The following is an 8627-nucleotide window of genomic DNA, read 5'->3' as shown; positions in this document are numbered from 1 at the left end:
AACAAAAGTTTCAGATAGGGACTTAATTAACACCCTGGCCTCTCCCCTGGCACATCACACACACAGGTACTCTTTCATGTTTGTAAGAAGTGGAGAAAGAAACACGAGCTAAATTGGTTTTGGATGAAAAATTGCCAGGAGGGTATAGTGGGTTTTTACAACACCTACTCAGAGCCTTGGCAAGATGAAATGGACTAGGAGCTAAATGTTTGGTGGAACTTGGCTCTATCGCTCGCTTGTGTACGTACCCCTGTCCTTCTGTTTCTCACTGATGTTTCACCTCTGTTTTGTGAGTTGAACAGAAATGTTGGACCAGTGTCAAACACAGCAGTAAGAGAAGCAATGACTCTATCGTGAGTTTCCGAGCTACACTCTATCATGGAACAAAAATCCTATTTTAACATGTCGTTGTTTTCAAAGTTGAACAGATTCTCCACTCGTGTATCTGTGGTGGTGAATGATTACAGCGTTAATGTCTTCTAAATCATGAGCAGGAGGATTAAACCCTAAAATGAGCCCTTTCTGTCAGATTGACAAGAGTGCGCGCACACACACACACACACACACACACACACACAAACACAAACACACTGGGCCATTCCAATTATCACTCTGGTGGCAGAACATGTTCCTTGGCGGTACTAGTGAAATGATGGTGTTCGGTGATATCTGTGGCATCCACACGTCTCATTAACTTTGACAGGAGAGACAATGTAGGAGCACTTCTACCCTTCATCAGTGAACTCTGGTTGCATATCAACCCACCTTCTGTCCCTACTGTGGTCACAATGTTTAGCAATTAGGTGCCCATATTGTGCCTGAGTAACTCAATGATGCCTGAGTGACTGAGACTGAGGACTGAGACTGAGACTGAGGAAAGTGAGAATCTTTTTTTTGTGTGTCGGGACCGCGTTTTGGGTCCAGATCCCGACCGCAGTCCACTTGTTGAGTATGGCTGTGATACTTTGATCAGGTTGGGAATGATGAAAATCCACTTCATCTCTCAAAGCAATAAGCAAGGTGACTGGACCCGTTAGTCTCTGCTCTCTCTCTCTCTCTCTCTCTGAGTTACCCGTCGACTCAGTCATTGGAGGTGTTTGGACCTCCACCAAACTCTCCCCATTAATTATGTATCTCTGCCAGAGCAAAGGCCTGTATAATCTGCTTCATCTGGTGACAGTAAGTGACAACCTTCAGGACTAAATGGTGATATAGCTGATGCCGGTGCCTTTGATACAGGGCTTCCTCTCGACTGTCACTGGGGAGATCAAAAGGACCCTGATGTATCCTCTACAAATTCAAAGCGCTTGGTGGACTCATCAGGTAAATAAAATATGAATGTATTAATGAGGCAGTTGAAACATTTCACATGTTCAAACACGATGTGCCCACCACCCAAGTGATGAAAGAGAAGGTGTGGGTTGCTAGACTTCCCTGCCTTTCCAGATAGAACTCGCTGGAAATTCCCCTCCCCTCTGCAAGGGATTGGAAAAATCTATTTTTAAACAGAAACTTTTGTAAAAAAAATTGTTTTTAGTTGTGACCTGGATTATCCTCATAGGGGGCACCATCCACCTAGGATACTCCCTTACACACTGCATAAAATGGCTTGTTCGCTAACAACCCCCTAACAACTTGTCTATTGTTCTCATTGAACATGGGAAAATATAGTCAAGTAATTCACATTTGCATTGCAATTTAAATAACATATTTTTTTGTTGACTTAATATAATACAAATTGGATCAATTACTATCTGGTTCAGTCAAATATGGATAGAGATTTTTCTAAGTATATGGCTCCGGTGTTTTATGTTAGGTCATCATCATCTGATGAATTTTAGTCACAATCTTTTGTTTTGGGTTAAGAGTGTAGTGTGCACTCCAACCAGTGGTGGTAGCAATATGCTAAGGAGATGTCCATATGCCTGAGAAAGGAAATGTAAAGCCGGGGCAAATTCTGTCTCTACGAAAACTCTGGGTTGTTTTGTTATGAGGAGCACGTCACAACAAATCAAAACATGGAAATGATTACAGAAATGGTACCACCACACTCCGCATCTAGGTATGAGGTAGTCTGATTATTAGCGTCTATCTATAGAACACAGGCACTGCTCCCATAGCTACCAGAGTTAGCCCGGCTGGTGTAGCTACTAGCTAGCCAGCTGTAGCACTCAGCTAGCTAGCTACCTAGATATATTGCTGTGTAACATCCAACAGATCACATAAATACTTTACATTCAAGGTTAGTAACTAGCTAGCTACTAACATTATTAAACTGTAATAAACTGGGATTTTTTTTTAAAGAATGTGCAGGTTAGCTAACCATTTTGTCTAGCTAATGCTAGCTAGCTTGCAGGCTAACTAGTAAATGTTTGCTAACAAAGATTATAGGGCTAATGTTAACATTAGATAGCTAGACTAGCTACAATAACGGTTCTTTCTTCTTTGTTAAGCAAATATTAGCTATGCTAATATTAAAATCACATTATTGTGCTAATGATGGTTTTCTGGTTTCATAACAGGCAGTTGATCAGCTGAATACCAAGTAATGGAGATTGGAAAAAGAGAGACAATATGTGAGTTATTCATTAAGACTTGGTCAGACCAGTTCCACATGCTAAAATGGATTTTTGATTCATGTTACTTCTGTCAAGACATTTTTAACATATTATTATCAAAAAAGGTAATGTGTGTCACAGTTCTCAAAATAAATATGAATTGTTGAAGTGATTGTCCCTCGCATGCTAACCCATAACAAGGAGTAGCCTGTCAGTAGTGAGAAATGGAAATGGTTGTTGTGGGATTCTTTTAAAACCACCAGTTGACTTTTGTTGCTAATACACTGCTGAATTTATCTTCTCAGATGTAAAATATATTGGACTGAAAGAGAAAAGCATTAGAAACCCCAAACAGAGCAACAGAGGGAGCTCCAAAAACTAAAATGGCCAGAGACAGGTTAGTTTATAAATGGTATGCCAGAGACAGGTTAGTTTATAAATGGTATGCCAGAGACATGTTAGTTTATAAATGGTATGCCAGAGACAGGTTAGTTTATAAATGGTATGCCAGAGACAGGTTAGTTTATAAATGGTATGCCAGAGACAGGTTAGTTTATAAATGGTATGCCAGAGACAGGTTAGTTTATAAATGGTATGCCAGAGACAGGTTAGTTTATAAATGGTATGCCAGAGACAGGTTAGTTTATAAATGGCATGCCAGAGACAGGTTAGTTTATAAATGGTCTGCCAGAGACAGGTTAGTTTATAAATGGTATGCCAGAGACAGGTTAGTTTATGAATGGTATGCCAGAGACAGGTTAGTTTATAAATGGCATGCCAGAGACAGGTTAGTTTATAAATGGTATACCAGAGACAGGTTAGTTTATAAATGGCATGCCAGAGACAGGTTAGTTTATGAATGGTATGCCAGAGACAGGTTAGTTTATAAATGGTATGCCAGAGACAGGTTAGTTTATAAATGGTATGCCAGAGACAGGTTAGTTTATGAATGGTATGCCAGAGACAGGTTAGTTTATAAATGGCATGCCAGAGACAGGTTAGTTTATAAATGGTATACCAGAGACAGGTTAGTTTATAAATGGCATGCCAGAGACAGGTTAGTTTATGAATGGTATGCCAGAGACAGGTTAGTTTATAAATGGCATGCCAGAGACAGGTTAGTTTATAAATGGTATGCCAGAGACAGGTTAGTTTATAAATGGCATGCCAGAGACAGGTTAGTTTATAAATGGTACGGACCTCCCCACGCTGGCACTCAACTGAGTTTGAGGACCTGATTGCATCAGCAGACCAGAGAAGAAGGGCCAAGCTCTTATGGGGAGAAAAAGCGCCGTCAGAACAAAAACCAGAGCAACCGTCCACATCCACCACACACCCCTTACACATACAGGCACCATTGCTGCTACTACTTATTTTTAATGAATAACTTTTTGGGGTGATAATAAGGGGTATTTATGATTTATTGTACACTTCTTTTTAATATTTATTTATTAGAGATATTGTATTTTATCATGTGACTTTTGTCAGTAAACACTTGGCTTTTCCTTGATTTGGTGACAGAATGAGAACCCAGTAGTCTGGGGGGAGAGTGTGGGGGGACGGGGCTGTAACAATGGTGAGGCGTGAGTGTCAGGAAACGGAATGGCATATCTCACACTGTAGACATCGGCATTCAGGATCTCTAGTCCCCACTGAGTGTTGTTAACACCCGATGGTTCCCCTTATCCAACAGTCGGTGGCAAAACCCGCTTCTGAGTGTTCAGAGATAAAAACACTCAAGTTCTTCCGACTGCCATGGAAGAGGCTAGAGTCTTCAGAGTTGGAAGAATCATTAGGAATCTAAAACTGTGGGAATTGGTGCAGGGACATAAATGGTGTTCCATGTGAGAAGGGGAAATGTGACATAGGATTGTTCCTGACCCTTTTCAAGGCCAATCCACTCTTTTTTATGTCCTTGCATGTTTTGGAAATACAACGAGCCAGATCAGTCTATCCCCTTCCTCTTTAAGTGTACCTCCCCATCCATCGTTGTAGGCCTTTAAAAGGGAGATTAATACGAGAGATCTTCGCAAAAGACAAAAAAGAGGGATGGTGATGATAAGGATGGGGGACATTTTTACCTGCCCCTCAAATGTGAAATGTAGCTAATGTTTTCACCTTGACAGAACGATATAAATTCTCTGATTATACTTGTGTGTAGATGAGTGCAGATAATGAATCTCAGAAACTAGCTTTGTGTAAAGAATGTGACATGTATTTGTAACAAGGGGAGGGATTACTGCAACGGGACCCTCGGTTTTATCTCACTACTGCCTTTCCAATCTCAGGCAGTGTTAAGTGGTACTACCAGTGGAGTGGTAATTACAGTGGAGTTAACTAAACCTTGCTACCACTGAATCAAACAAGCAGCCAATGCATATCCAATTAGCACACAGAGTGCTCTCTAGTCCAGAAATATCATTTGAGACATGCTCCTGCATCAGGCCAAGCATGTGGGGCTTCGGAAGGACAACTGAACACCACCCCCATCCCCTTCCTCTCTGCCTCGGCTGACCCTACTGAGGCTGGGGACAGATTTAACATCATGTCAGACATCAATTTACATGGCCCTCTATTCCTGCTTCTCTCCTGGCTGGCTCTGGCACTGGGAAACAGGCGACCCTATCAGAGTGGAGCCCCTGCCACAGGGTGGGAGATGGACCATCTGCCTCCCTCCCTCCCTGTGGTCCCACAGCTAGGCATTGCCAAGCAGAGCTTGGAGCTCAGATACAGCTGGGTGCACAGAGAGTTGTTTTCTAATCATTGTAATTGGAAGTATTCCGATATTATTTCCATTTTATTTTATTTTTTAGCTGGTAGTGGAGCGGAGTAATTAGGGAGCCACAGTCTCTTGGCAGTTCAGCCAATCAGCCCTCAGTTTAGCTTTGCCCGCTCACACCTGTCATGACAGGAATGATAACGAGCCCAACTCTGCTGATCAGAATCAAGGATTTGTTGCCATGGTAGCTTGCAAACTACTTCAGCAACCTTACCTTGCCCATATGGTCACATATAAAGGCCTATTTTACTAGCTGTAGGCCTGTCGTCTCATGCAGGGACTTCCTAATGGGAATAAAATGAATGATCAGTCAGATCAGAGAAAGTAGGATTTTATTAGCTTTTAAAACAGTTCATTGGTTAACTGATTACTATTTGTTGCAAATTAGGTGAATCATTTATTTTTTTAGGATGAAAAAAGTCCAAAATGCACATACATACACACACGCAAGCACACACACACACATTTTACTATCCTTTTGGGGACCAAACAATTGATTCCCATTCAAAATCCTATTTTCCATAACTCCTAACCCTGAACCTTTACTTCTGGTCCCCCCCCCCCCCCCCCCCCCCCCCCCAACAAAACACACACACTTGCTGCTTCCTGGGAAGGTAAATAAATATAGTCAGATATCTGCATTTAATATATGGTTTCTGTGTCTAGCTGTATATATCACTGCTTTGATGGTCCTGGTACCATTCCTGCTGCTGTGAAGCACCTTGGGGAGGAGGTTATCTCCATGTTTGTTCTGCAATTTTTGGAATATGAGGGGCAGGGTGGGGGCATGTATTTTGATTCCTCCTCAAAGGAGATAGAGTGAGACACATCAAAACAGAGCGAGATGGAGGGATAGAAAGAGAGAGAGAGCATTGCTTAGCATAGATATGCCACGTCCCTTGACCATGGTGACGAGGCCTAGTCGTCTAGGCTGGGTAAACGCGAGACAAATGACACGCTGAAGTGCGTGTGACAGATTGTGAGGAGTGTTGTTTGCACAAACTGCTGCCTCCATCCATCACACTTAGTGGCCTGGGCTCCAGATGTCAGGGCCACAGCTGCGTAAACGGCCCCGGGAACCACCAGCAGGATTGGATAAACACTTCCACTGTGGTGGTGTTGGTGGGGTGAGAGGGGGGGGGGGTAGTCATGCCAGGCCAGAGGCAGGGCCCCTGAGGGCTAAGGTAAGGTTGGAGGCTGGCAGTAGGAGGCTGGCAGTAGGGGGGGGGGGGGGGGGGGGGTAGTCATGCCAGGCCAGAGGCAGGGCCCCAGAGGGCTAAGGTAAGGTTGGAGGCTGGCAGTAGGAGGCTGGCAGTAGGGGGGGGGGGGGGTAGTCATGCCAGGCCAGAGGCAGGGCCCCTGAGGGCTAAGGTGAGGTTGGAGGCTGGCAGTAGGAGGCTGGCAGTAGGGGGGGGGGGTAGTCATGCCAGGCCAGAGGCAGGGCCCCTGAGGGCTAAGGTAAGGTTGGAGGCTGGCAGTAGGAGTCTTTTAAGACCAGCAATTGGATGGGGGGGGGGGGGGGGGGGTTGGTGAATATGGGAAAGAATTGGCTGATATTATTACTACCCGTTGGGCTTTGGAAAGGTGATGATATTATGAAAACTAAACCTGAACTAGTTCATATATATAAATCGGTCAATATAAATGAATTCCTTAAGACCTAATCTATGGATTTCACATGACTGGGAATACAGATATGCATCTGTTAGTCACAGATTCCTTTAAAAAAAAAGGTAGGGGTGTGGATCAGAAAACCAGTCAGTATCTAGTGTGACCACCATTTGCCTAATGCAGTGCGACACAGACTGTTGATTGTGGCCTGTGGAATGTTGTCCAAGTCCTCTTCAATGGCTGTGCGAAGTTGCTGGATATTGGTGGGATCTCAATGGGTGACATGTCTGGTGAGTATGCAGGCCATGGAGGAACTGGGACATTTTCAGCTTCCAGGAATTGTGTACACAACACTGTTCACAACATTGGCACTCTGTTCACAACATCAGCAAAGCTCTCACCCACATAACGCCACACATGGTCTGCGGTTGTGAGGCTTTACTGTGTGAATTTACTGACAAATTCTCTAAAATGAAGTTGGAGGCGGCTTATGGTAGAGAAATTATTATTCCATTCTCTCACAACAGCTCTGGTGGATATTCCTGCAGTCAGCATGCCAATTGCACGCTTCTTTAAAACTTGAGACATCTTTAGCATTGTGTTGTGTGACAAAACTGCACATCTTTTAGTGTCCGAAGCACAAGTTGCACCTGTGTAATGATCATGCTGTTTAATTAGCTTGTTGATATGCCACACCTGTCAGGTGGATGGATTATCTTGGAAGAAATGCTCACTAACAGGGATGTAAACAAATTTGTGCACAACATCTAAGAGAAATACGTTTTTGTGCAATATGGAATATTTCTGGGATATTTTATTTCAGCTCAACAAACATGGGACCAACACTTTATGTTGTATCTATATGTTTGTTCAGTGTATTTAATATCTCCTCATTTTACTTCATACCTGAATGATGAATATATAGTTAAAGTATAATCAATACTTAATCAATACAATCAATCAATATAATAATTGTTCCCTGTCATATTACTAGAAATATTTAATCAAGTGAAGACCTACAGAAATTGATCCTCCAAGACAACCTCCTCCAACTTGATCATATGTGAAAAACAGCCAATAACAAAGTGATTCCCTTGATTATAACTACTTAATGCCCAGTCCTAATTAATTAGTTCATCATGAAGTGTGTCAGTGGCGGTGTTTGCAACGGTACTCATGTAAAACTCATCCTAATTAAATGTCAAAGTCCCAGCAATGCTCTTTCTAACTGCTCAGGTCTCCAAAACCCCATGCGCCATTTTAACTCATCTCTCTACAGTGGTTTAATAACCTGTGATATTTACGACTCTCTGCAGCTGTCATCTTCAACCAATCCCCCGGCTGTTGGTTCTCCAGACTGTCTCGTTGTGTAATCCTGATGGACGAGGTTGGTTACTCCTCAGTGCTGTTGTATGGAGGACTTATCTGACTCCATAGTTCACAACAACAATAAAGAGAATGAATAGCAAATATTGTCCCATTTTTTTTTTATGCTGATGGGCTTAATCCAAACCAAAGCCCAAATCACAAAGGCCAATCCCACTGGGTTGTCGGTTGTCTGTTCCATGAATGATGTTACATGTTCACCCACTTCTACTCCCTTAAATTGGTTCATTCCTTTAAAAATCGCTGTTTGTTATACATTATTTCCTGCCTTGTACAAATCTAGGATCAGCTTC

The 8627-nt window shown here is 42.8% G+C and overlaps 1 long non-coding RNA gene across 1 annotated transcript; it reads left to right on the top strand.

Moving 5' to 3' along the window:
* The first annotated feature begins 1898 nt into the window (after positions 1-1898).
* On the top strand, positions 1899-8422 carry LOC149982765 (uncharacterized). The gene is made up of 3 exons (XR_016496913.1): positions 1899-2062; positions 2523-2576; positions 8265-8422. It is a non-coding gene; the product is annotated as an uncharacterized LOC149982765 (long non-coding RNA).
* The last annotated feature ends 205 nt before the right edge of the window (positions 8423-8627 follow it).

This window comes from Oncorhynchus mykiss, chromosome 6 (genome assembly GCF_057628025.1).
Source record: "Oncorhynchus mykiss isolate SJ-2025 chromosome 6, ASM5762802v1, whole genome shotgun sequence".
Classification (NCBI taxonomy): Eukaryota; Metazoa; Chordata; class Actinopteri; order Salmoniformes; family Salmonidae; genus Oncorhynchus; species Oncorhynchus mykiss.
This window is presented reverse-complemented; position numbering and strand designations above follow the sequence as displayed.